Source organism: Equus caballus, chromosome 4 (genome assembly GCF_041296265.1).
Source record: "Equus caballus isolate H_3958 breed thoroughbred chromosome 4, TB-T2T, whole genome shotgun sequence".
Classification (NCBI taxonomy): Eukaryota; Metazoa; Chordata; class Mammalia; order Perissodactyla; family Equidae; genus Equus; species Equus caballus.
Window position 1 is genome coordinate 62230129 of NC_091687.1, and position 12860 is coordinate 62242988.

At 35.3% G+C, this 12860-nt stretch overlaps 1 long non-coding RNA gene across 1 annotated transcript in view; it reads right to left on the reverse strand.

The window, feature by feature from the left end:
* Positions 1-12860, reverse strand: part of LOC111773200 (uncharacterized) — a 115880-nt gene that overhangs the window by 6610 nt on the left and 96410 nt on the right. The window contains exon 3 of the long non-coding RNA XR_011437905.1: positions 11742-11859. This is a non-coding gene — a long non-coding RNA (uncharacterized lncRNA). The remainder of the gene's footprint in view (positions 1-11741; positions 11860-12860) is intronic.

Below are 12860 nucleotides of genomic sequence, written 5' to 3' on the forward strand. Positions count from 1 at the left end.
TGCAATGGAATACTACTCAGCCATAAAAAAAGACAAAATCATCCCATTTGCAACAACATGGATGGAACTTAAGGGTATTATGTTGAGTTAAATAAGCCAGACAGAGAAAGACAAACACTGTATGATTTCACTCATATATGGAAGATACACAAACACGTGGACAAAGAGAACAGACTAGTGGTCACCAAAGGAGAAGGGAGTTGGGGAGAGGGCATATGGGGTAAAGGGGCACATATATATGGTAAACTGACAAATAATAATTTACAACTGAAATTTCACAATGTTATAAACTGTTATGACCTCAATAAAATAATTTTTAAAAATTATTCTTAGCCACATTGATTCAGTTGAGAAAAGATGTTTCATTCATAACATCCAAAATTCTGATCCAGAATCAAAAACAGCAGGACGGTCATGTTGAAAGCATTTGCCCTGCGTTTGTGTCTCCTTAGGCTGCATCATCCAAATACGCTGGGCATTATTTGGATAATCTGGAGAAGGACACCTAATTTCCCTGTTTCTTCTTTGATCAAACTGCTATGTACAAGAGAGCAGCTTCTACATTCAGGATGAGTTTCTGCATGATTGAGAAACTAATTCAAAGGAATGCTTCTTAAAGTTGCAGCAACTTAGCAACTCATTATTATTAATATTTTCATTAAACCATTCAAAGCTTTCTTGACATAAACAAAATTTCCTTTTTCTAATCAGTCAGCATATCTGAACATTAAAGCTTGTTTGATTTTCCCAGTGTTTGGTTGGTTGTTTGCTCTGGGATATTTGGCCGCTTTTATAAAGTTAACAGTTTGGGAAAGGTGTTGTAAGAAAGCTTCTGAAGACGCAATAGTTTGTTTATCAAGTATTTCCAAGAAAAGATTTCAGTTAGTCACTTGGGTGTTTTATCTACCCACTGCCAAAAATCTGAATGTCACATATATATTCTTACACACGTGATAAATGCTAAAAATTGGACTGTTAAACGATCAAATATTCATAACATTGTTCCTTTTGAAAAACGTATTCCAAGTTCCAGTTTAGCTTGCCAGAAAGAAATCTCTGCTTAGTTCTTTGGCTGAGAATCTATCTCATGACCCAGTAAGGCAGCTCCCTCAGCCAGACATAGATATTCTTAAGAGCTAATCACCTAACTCTAAATTTGAAAATGGGAAGGAAAGTCTTTAGGGCACGTACTCTCCTAAGACAATACGAAGTGTGCTCCAAGAGCGGTCTGGGGACAGACTTCCTATGCACTCCTATGTAAGAGTAGTTAAAATCATGCTGTCCTTACTCTTAGGAGTACATGGCAGCCCTGCCTACTCCTCTGGGTCACCCCTAGCTTTCTTGTCCCTACAACATTCAGGTCCCAGAACATTAACCTAGTAACCATATGCTAGGGAAGTTGTCATAGTATCAGGCAATTGGGGAATATATCAAAGATTATCCAGTCCAGAGGTGCCCAGACTTTTCTGGTTCACAGTATTATGAATGTCTTTGTAGTGTTTTTCAAGATACCTCTAGGCAAACAGGAATAAATAACAGCCCTATTTATTAAGTAGTTAGGCCCAAACACTTAATAAGTATTTATGTCCTAACAACTTAGTAGCTATTTTGTTAAATGCACAAATTAAAAGAAAATCGTATTTTTCTTCAATTCTTAAACAACGACAATTACTTCCTAATGAGATGCGTGTGCCTGTTCAGCACTACACATCTCAACCCTTGGAATCAAATTGGACTCTACCACCCTCTCTTCCTGTTCTACACTGATTTTCACATAGTACTTGCTTTTTATCACAGCAATGGACAAAAACCCAGCTTTACGAAAACATGACATCAAAAGAAATGCAGCATGAGCTAATGTGTGAATTATCTCAAGCTGGTATTCTGCCTGGTATCTGAAAGATGTCAAATATCACTGTATTTCCCTTGAAAATTTAAGATATCCTGCAACCCCCCACTGCAGCACCCCAAGGCACCTTAGCATACAGTTTGGGAACTGCGAGTCTAGACTAATAGCCCATTTCGTGAATTAGCAAGGTGAGATAAAGAGTAGTCAAAGAACTTTCCCAAGATTACCCAGCTAATTATAAGCTAAGTCAAAACAAGAAGACATGTTTAAAATACTGAGAATTTAGCCCACGTTCTTAAATTTAACTAGATGTCACAGATCTTAAATCTGCAGAGTAAACCTGTGGATATGGAACTACCTCCCAGGGCATTCCTGTCTTTGCATTCATTACTAGATGGTCTTCAACATACATATTGATAAAGAAACAAGGCACAAAGAGATAAGAGACTTGCCTAAGAAAACAAAACTAATTATAGGACCAAGAGTAGCACCTTGTCTCCAGACCATCTGTCCAGGCTTCTTCATTACATCACAGTTTCCTTCGCTCCCTATTCTAGAGGCCCTCTTCATCTCCAGCGAACACTGTTTTCTTCCTCCTTGTTTCTCCTCTTTTTGTTCTTTAGTGTATTCTACTTCCAGGGGCCATATGCCCTTATTAGGCCTAGTTCCTACATACAAGATCTTAGATATTATGGTAGAAGTGGGTAGTTATCTCACAGTATTCATTCCTCCCTTCTTCCCTGTAATCAAACATGAAATTTTGTATTGGGCTATCTAGAATAAAGGTTACCTTTCCCAGATTCTTTTGCAAATAAATATAGCCACATGACTAGTTTTTGGTGAATGGGATATAAGTAATGCATGCAATTTCTTGAAAATGTCCTTAAAGAGAGGGCATGTGCCCTTATTCCCCCTTCCTTCTACTTGCTGGCCAAAATGAGAACATGATGACTGGAGTTCAAGCTGCCATCTTGGACCATAAGGAGGAAGTCAGATATTGATGATGATGAAGCAAAAATAGAGAAGGATCTGGGTTCCTGTTGATCTTGGGCCTCCTTACAAAGCCTGGTCTGCTTACCTCTGGACTTCATTTATATAAGAAAGAAATACATTCATAGATTATTTAAGCCACTGTTATTTGAGTGTGTTGTCAACAGCACCTAAACCTAGTACTAATGAATACAGACTATCTTCATAACAATATAACAATAAATAGTGTACTTTAGAACAATGCCTATAGATTTCCATTATTATACATTTGAAATATGTAAAAGTTTAGGATACAAGACTCCAGACACCTGTCAGAAGTATATGTAACCACTCACTATGACCCCCTTGAGAATTAACCTATTTCTTCACACCCTAAGCCTTCCATGGAGACATATTTTATAAACCAAATGATATCTGACTAAAATATATAAAGAAGTTAATATATTTTCATAAAGGGAGAAATTCTCCAATAAAATTGGTCCAGTTTAAAATGACAAATTGAACACTTTCATCTATCTCTACTTCCTTCCCCAAACCCACTAATAATGGTAGAGATTTTTTAAAACAAACCAACAGGGAGAACAAAAATGAGAAAAGGGGTGAAGTCATAAAATTTTGGAAGCTAGAAAGCAGATGAACAAGCAGTAAGACTCCAAAAAACTAAATCCTAAACTAGCAGTGGGGAGAGCTAAGAAGCAACCTAATTTGCTTCTAGGAACTCCCAAAATGCCCAGGAATTGACATCACAAGTCACTATGGGAGTGAAGAGGTGAATGTAGAGCTATTCCTTCCTCAATTCCATGCAACTGGACAGCTGCCTCTTCCCAGTCTCAGTAAAAGACAGGAGCTTTATTCTCTGGATAGGGTAAAATAGAGGAACTCTGGACTGGAGGGATAAAGGCACAAATGAAATAGAATATCATACTAAAAATAGGGACACTAAATAAAAGTTTATATACGGAACTTTAAAACTCCCAGCCCTCTTGCCCTATTCTACTCTTAGAATTCGACAGTGAGAATTATATCGTCTAAGAAGGAATTGTATGGTTCTTTTTGTGGGAATATGACCAGCCCAAGGTAACAGACCTAAAGATTCTGATTCTGGGGTGTTCCTCTACAAACAGTCCACAGATATCAACCTATAGTAAAGCTCAATGTCAACAAGCTCTACTCATGTGATCAGAGCTTCCAATCAGCTTTTTAATCTCACCATTCTTAATCACAAACGGACAGCCAAGACATAGGGAAAAAATTTCTCACATGAAAGCCAACTACCTAAAGGGCCAGAGAATCTATATGAAGAAATAATAGCTGAAAACTTTTCTAAACTAAGGAAGGAAACAGACATCCAGGTACAGGAAGCACAGAGAGCACCAAACAAGACAAACCCAAAGAGGCCCACACCAAGGCAGCTTATAATTAAAATGTCAAGAGTTAAAGATAAAGAGAGAATCCTAAAAGCTGCAAGAGAAAGGCAACAAGTTACATGCAAAGAAAACCCCATAAGGCTATCAGCTGACTTCTCAGCAGAAACCTTACAGGCTAGAAGGGAGTGCACAATATATTTAAAGTGCTGAAAGGAAAAAACCTACAGCCAAGAATACTCTACCCAGCAAGGTTATCATTCAGAATAGAAGGAGAGATAAAGAGCTTTCCACACAGGCAACAACTAAAGGAGTTTATCACCAATAAGCCACTCTTACAAGATATGCTAAAGGGACTTATTTAAGTGGAAAAGGAAAGACCACAAGTAGAAATAATAAAATTATCAAAAAAAAAAAAAACCCACAATAAAATCACTGGCAAGGGCAAACATATAGTAAAGGTAGCAGGTCAACCACCTATGAAGCTAATATGAAGATCAAAAGACAAAAGTAGTAAAATTATCTATTTCCATAAGAGGGTAACAGATACACATGCACAAAAAATAGGTTAAATATGATATCAAAAACATAAAATGTGGGAGGATGGGAGTAAAAGAGTAGAGCTTTTAGAAGAGGTCAAACTTAAGAGACCATCAATTTAATATAGATTGCTATATACATAGGTTATTATATATGAACCTCATGCTAATTGCAAACCAGAAACCTATAATAAATAAACAAATAAGTAAGAGAAAGGAAATCAAACATATTACTAAAGAAAGCCATCAAACAACAAGGGAAGAGAGCAAGAGAAAACAAAGGAAAAGAGAAGAACTAATAAAACACCCAGAAAAAAAGTAACAAAATGACAATAAGCACATACTTATCAATAGCTACCTTAAATGTCAATGGACTAAATGCTCCAATCAAAAGGCATAGGGTGGCCGATTGGATAAAAAAACAAGGCCCATATATATGCTGCATTACAAGAGATATACTTCAGACCCAAAGACACTCAAACTGAAAGTGAAGGGATGGAAAAAGATGCTCCATGTAAGTGGCAATGAAAAGAAAGCTGGGGTAGCAATATTTATATCAGGCAAAATATATTTTAAAATAAAAACTGTAACAAGAGACAAAGAAGGGTCCTACATAATGATAAAGGGAACAATCCAACAAGAGGATATAACACTTGTAAATATCTATGCACCCAACATAGGAGCACCTAAATATATAAAGCAACTATTTATAGACCTAAAAGATGAAGCAGACAGTAACACAATAATCGGGGACTTTAATACTCCACTTACACCAGTGGATAGATCTTCCAAACAGAAAATTAACAAGGAAACATTGGCCTTAAATGACATATTAGACCAGATAGACTAGTAGATATATAGAGAACATTCCATCCAAAAACTGCAGAATACACATTCTTTTCAAGTGGACATGGAACATTCTTCAGGATAGATCACATATTAGGCCACAAAACAAGCCTCAATAAATTTAAGAAGACTGAAATAATACCAAGAATCTTTTCTGACCACAACAGGATGAAGCTAGAAATCAACTACAGGAAGAAAATCAGAAAAGCCACAAATATGTGGAGATTAAACAAAACGCTACTGAACAATGATTGGGTCAATGAAGAAATCAGAGGATAAATAAAAAAATACCTGCAGACAAATGAAAATGAAAATATGACATGCCAAAATTTATGGGATACAGCAAAAGCAGTTCCAAGAGGGAAGTTTATAGCCATACAGGCCTACCTCAGCAAACAAGAAAAATTTCAAATAAACAATCTAACAGTGTACCTAAAGGAGCTAGAAAAAGAAGAACAAAGCCCCACATCAGTAGAAGGAAGGAAATAATAAAAAATTGGAGCAGAAATCAATGAACTAGAGACCAAAAAAAAGAAAAAAATCAATGAAATGAATAGCTAGCTCTTTGAAAAGGTAAACAAAATCAACAAACTTTTAGCTAGACTCATACATAAAAAAAGAGAGAAGCCTCAAATAAATAAAATCAGAAATGAAAGAGGAGAAATTACAATGGACACCTCAGAAATACAAAAGATTATGAGACTTCTATGAAAAGCTAACCACCAACAAATTTGATAATCTAGAAGAAATGGATAAATTCTTAGAATCATAAAACCTTCCAAAACTGGACCAAGAAGAAGTAGAGAACTTGAACAGACCAATCACCAGTAAGGAAATTGAAACAGTAATCCAAAACCTCCCAAAAAATAAAAGTCCAGGACCAGACGGTTTCCCTGCTGAATTCTACCAAACAATCAAAGAAGACTTAATACCTGTTCTTCTCAAACTCTTCCAAAAAAATTGAAGAGGAGGGGAAGCTTCCTAATTCATTCTATGAGGCCAACATTACCCTGATACCAAAGTTGGACAAGGACACCAAAAATGAAAATTATAGGCCAATATCACTGATGAACATCAATGCAAAAATCCTCAACAAAATACCACCTAATCGAATACAATATATTAAAAAGATCATACACCATGATCAAGTGGAATTTAGGGGATGTAGGGATGGTTCAACATCTGCAAATCAATCAACATGATACACCATATTAACAAAATGAAGACTAAAAACCACATGATCAGCTCAATAGATGCAGAGAAAGAATTTGACAAGATACAGCATCCATTTATGATAAAAACTCAGAATAAAATGAGTATAGAAGGAAAGTACTTCAACATAATAAAGCCATATATGACAAACCCACAGCTAATATGATACTCAATGGAGTAAAACTGAAAGCTATCCCTCTAAGAACAGGAACCTGACAAGGATGCCCATGTTCACCACTCTTATTTAACATAGTATTGGAAGTCCTAGTCAGAGCAATCAGGCAAGTAAAAGGAATACAAGGGATCCAAATTGGAAAGGAAGTGAAACTGTCACTCTTTGCAGATGACGTGATTTTATATATAGAACGCCCTAAAGAATCTACCAAAAAACTTTTAGAAATAATAAATGAATACGATAAAGTTGCGGGATAAAAAATCAACATACAAAAATCACTTGTGTTTCTATACACTTTTCTATACACTAACAACGAAGCAACAGAAAGGGAAGTTAAGAATACAATCCCATTCGTAAATGGAATAAAATACCTGGGAATAATTTAACCAAAGAGGTGAAAGACCTGTACACTGAAAACTATAAAACATTCTTGAAAGAAGTTGAAAAAGACACAAAGAAATGGAAAGATATTCCATGCTCTTGGACTGGAAGAATTAACATAGTTAAAACGTCCATACTTCCTAAAGCAATCTACAGATTCAATGCAATTCCTATCAAAGTTCCAATGACATTTTTCACAGAAATAGAACAAAGAATCCTAAAATGTATATGGAACAACAAAAGATCCCAAATAGCCAAAGGAATCCTAAGAAAAAAGAGCAAAGCTGGAGTATCACACTCCCTAATTTCAAAATATACTACAAAGCAAAGTCAAAACAGCATGGTACTGGGACAAAAACAGACACACAGATCAATGGAACAGAATTGAGAGCCCAGAAATAAACCCACACATCTATGGACAGCTAATTTTCAACAAGGGAGCCAAGAACATACAATGGAGAAAGGAAAGTCTCTTCAATAAAAAGGAAAACTGGACAGTCACATGCAAAAGAATGAAAGTAGACCATTATCATACACCATACACAAAAATTAACTCAAAATGGATTAAAGACTTGAATGTAAAACTTGAAACCATGAAAATTCTAGAAGAAAACGTAAGCAATTCTCTCTTCAACATCAGTCTTAGCAGCATATTTTAAAGTACCATGTCTGACAGGGTAAGGGAAACAAAAGAAAAAAATTAAAAATGGGACTACATCAAACTAAAAAGTTTCTGCACAGCAAAAGAAATCATTAACAAAACAAAAAGACAACTTAACAATTGGGAGAAGATATTTGCAAACCATGTATCTGATAAGGGGTTAATATCCAAAATATATAAAGAACTCATAGATCTCAACAACAAAAAAACTAACCCAATTAAAAAATGGGCAAAAGATCTGAGCAGACATTTTTCCAAAGAAGATATACAGATGGCAAACAGGCACATGAAAAGACATTCAACATCACTAATTATCAGGGAATTGGAAATCAAAAGTACAATGACATATCACCCCATGCCCATCAGAATGGCTATAATTAACATGACAAAAAATAAGTGTTGGAGAGGATATGGAGAAAAGGGAACTCTCATATACTACTGGGAGTGCAAACTAGTGCAGCCACTGTGGAAAACAGTATGAAGATTCCTCAAAAAATTAAGAATAGAACCACCATAGAATCCAGCTATTCCACTGCTGGGTATTCAAAGAATATGAAAACACAAATGCATAAAGATATATGCACCCCTGTGTTCACTGCGGCATTATTCACAACAGCCAAGACTCGGAAGCAACCTAGGTGCCCATCAAGGGACAAATGGATAAGGAAGATGTGGTATATATACACAATGGAATACTACTCAGCCATAAAAAGATGAAATCTTGCCATTTCTGACAACATGGATGGGCCTTGAGGGTTTTATGCTAAGTGAAGTAAGTCAAAGGAAGAAAGTCAAATACTAAATGATCTCACTCATAAATAGAAGATAAAAACAACAATGAACAAACACATAGAGACAGAGATTGGATTGGTGGTTACCAGAGGGAAAGCGGGGAGAGAGGAGGGAGCAAAGGAGCGATTTGCACATGTGTATGATGGGTGGAAATAAGTCTTTGGGTGGTAAACATGATGTACACAGAAACAGAAATATGATGATGTACATCTGAAATTTATATAATGTTATAAACCAATGTTACCTCAATAAAAAAATAATAAAATTAAAATGAAAAGATGTGACTATAAGGAAAAAAGAAAAAAGAAAGTCAACTACCGAAACAAATAAAGAGAAAAAAGCAAGTTGGAGGAAATATAGATTATGCATAGAGAAGGAAACTTCCAAAACATAAAAAAGTATCTTCTGTTATCATTCCTCAGAAAGATATGAGAAGTTATTACACCCATGAAAGAAGAATAGGATGCTTTTTTAAAAAAACAGAGAATAAGAAAGAGAGCTTGAATACTGAAAATGAAAATCCATGGAGGGTTTGCAATCATCTCCAATAAGAAAGAGATAAAAGACAAATAGATTTTTCAAAAGTGAGAAAAGATGAAAAATGGAAGAGGATCAATCAAGGAAGTCCAAAGTCTGCTAGCGGAAGTTCTAAGAAGAGACTGGAGGAAATCATTGAAGAAATAATTCAAGAAACTTCTCAGCACTGGAGGACACAAGTTTCCAGAATAAAAAGATCCATGGAGTAGCCAGCATAATGGATAAAAATAGACCCACACTTTTATAAGAAATATCAATATGAAATTTGAGAAGCTTAGCACAAAGAAAAGATTTTTAAAGATTTCAGATTTAAAAAAGACACACACACAGATACACACAAGATTAAGAATCAGAATGGTAGTAGACTTCTCCATAACAATAATAGAAGCTAGCAGACAATGGAGAAATGCCTTTAAAATTTAAAATTTTAGACAACTAAATGCGAAGGTAGAATAATGGATTTCAGTAATTCAAGATCTCGAAAATTTCTCAGGAAGCTGTTAGAAGGTATGCTCTTTCACAGTAAGAATGTGAAATGAGGAAAAAATAAAAGACACAATCCAGGAAACAAGGGATCCAACACAAAAGAGAAGCAAAGGGAATTCCCTGAAACAGGGGTCAGCAAACTATAGCCCATAGGCCAAATCCATCCTGACACTTGTCGTTATACGGCCCATGAGCTAAGAATGGTTTTTACATTTTTAAGTGGTTTTTGAAAACAAAAGAAGAATATTTCATGACACATAAAAATTATGTGAAATTCAAACTTTGGTGTCCGTAAAAAAGTGTTATTGGAACACAGGCACATGTATTCATGTATTATCTATGGCTGCTTTTGTGCTATAACAACAAAGTTGAGTAAACGCACCCAAGACCACATGGCCTGAAAAATCCAAAATATTTATTATTCGGCCCTTTACAGAAAAAGTTTGCCTTGCCAAGAAGGATAGTGAAGGAAGATCCTGGAATAATAGCTGTCACACAGCAAGCATAGACAGCAAATGGCCCAAACTAGAACAAACCAGAAGGCCATAGGAGAGAGGTCACCAAAAAATATAATACAATTGCTGAAAAATTTGAATGTACTGAAAGGAGATTTGTATAACTTGGGGAGGATTGAGGAATAAACTGGTTATAAGCACACAGAAAATTAAATAAATGAAAAACAAGGGCATTATTAAAATAAATCAATTTTTTACATAGTGGTACAGGATGAAAAATTATTGTAGTATACTACCTGGTTCAGAGTGAACAGTATTTACATAGTCATAATAATGAAAGCACTGAATATTAAACAAAATTATAATATAATTACGTGAGGAAATGGGGAAACTACAAAGAAATGTATTAAGCAGGAATGAGAATACTGGTGGCAACAAGAGTGAGAGAAAGATAAATTCTTATTTTCCACAGGGGGACATCAATAGTGCCTAAAATAAAAGGTCAAGAAATATCAGTATAAGAATATTTAGTGACATAGAGGTAAACACCATGAGAAACAGCCAAAAGCGTCACAAGTGGTTTCCTCCAGTGATTGGGAAATAGGTTTATGGTGGTAGAAAGCAAGGGGTAGACCTGCTGTTTATCAAAATAAGGCTTGCAGAACTATTTAATTTTTTAAACTATGTGCATATATACCCTTGATTCAAATAAAAGCTACATTTAATATATAACCCCAAAAAGAAAATTTCTCTCATAAATTTCTGATTGCTTGGCAGGCTTTACCAGTTAAGTTTTTCAAATAATGTTTATGAACACACCTGACATGAGAATTTTAAACTGCTTAAGAAATAAAGATCTTATTTTACTTACCAACATAAGATTGATAAATAAACCAACACAGGGTTGATAAGAAAAAGTGAAGAGATTTTTTAAGAACTGATTGTTTTCAAAGCACTCAAAATTCCTTTACACTGTTCTACTCTGTTTAGATCATTACTACTGAGAACTTATCTAAATCTTAACCACTTCTCTTGATCACATAAAAACTACTTAAAAGACCTAATGGAAGGCTGTTTATATGATGAAAGATACTATGCTAAGACAGTTAATGGAAGAATAAGCTATCTTATTAAATAGATCTTCCAAAGAAGGGCATGTACTAAGCACTTCTGGATTCTAGCTAAAAATACAAACAAATGTAAAATGAACACATTAATGATACGATTATAAGTAAATAAAACAATGAAAATATTGCTAGTAATTAGACATTCAGTGTATCCCAAATCTGTTTTTCAGTATTATCTTTCAAAGTCACTGACATTTTTTAAATGTCCTAGATTTTGTATAAATTGTACACGGGGCTTTTATTTGAAGATTTATGCTGATATTTGATACCCAATTTAAAGCTGACTCAATTCGAGATTTTATTCCCTAACACAATTACCTTACTTACCTTGGTATTCACTGTTTTTCAGTTTTAACACTCTTCATTCAAATGATGATCAGTTTGTGGCAATTAGCATTTCAGCCAGGGAAGTGGCTTATAAAGTATTCCCTTTTACATCCACCCTCTAAAGAGAAAAAAAAAATTGCTATTTAGTTTAATACTAACTGTATTTTAAAATTGTGCCTTGAATTCATTTAGAAAATAACTTTGAAAAATCAGAATGGCTAGGAGTACTTACCTGTATCCCTAATTAGACTGGAATGGCTGTTTCTAAGAAGACTATAGGCACTCTCCCTGTTCTAAATGAAATGTAGCAAGCGCTGCTCAAATCACCATCATGAGAGCATTATGCAATTTTATCTGTCTATTTTCTATTTCTGCTTTATGTTGTTACATGGGAGCTATACTGAAGTGTGTTTTCTATCACTGCAAGGGCCAGATAAAATAGTTTAACTACTACATCAAATTGGGGAATTATAAATATAAATTGTCTGCGGCTGTCTATAGATATGTCTGTAAAAGATAAAAGCATTTTTCCCCTTTTAGAGAAAATACTCCCAATGCCTTCTTTGCCTCACATATAAATTGTCTTTTAAGGGACCAGGTGCAATGGGCCAAGAATTGGCTGTCTTCCCAACCCAGCTTTGAATTTTGATTTCTAAATGTACTTGTCGAGTTAGGAATCACAGAAATGCAGAATTTAGAGTTTAAAGACACCAAGGCAAGAATTGTTTTCCTGCACCTTTTGCCTTAGGGGAGAGAAAAGGGTGGGGGATAGCGCTTTGGGAGAAGTCATCTGAAATGAAATGAACTTAATTGCTTTTCCTGTGGATCTCTCTGCCTGGACAGGTGGCTGAGAGTCCTCTGTGTCTCCCTGATCCATGTCAGCGTGAACATATGAGGAACCTAGAATTTGGAAACAGGTCAGACATCTGGGCAGCTATCCAGCTTTGGTCCACATGCAGGATAAACATGATTCCATTGGAAGCATTTGTTTGACACGATTAAATTATTAATATCCAGCAGAACACCAGTACAATAGAGGCCCATTCCTCTAAAACCAGTTCAGCGCTGACCCCTGAAAGTGTTGGTCCACATAGGCATGGGACATTTGGATAGAGTTGA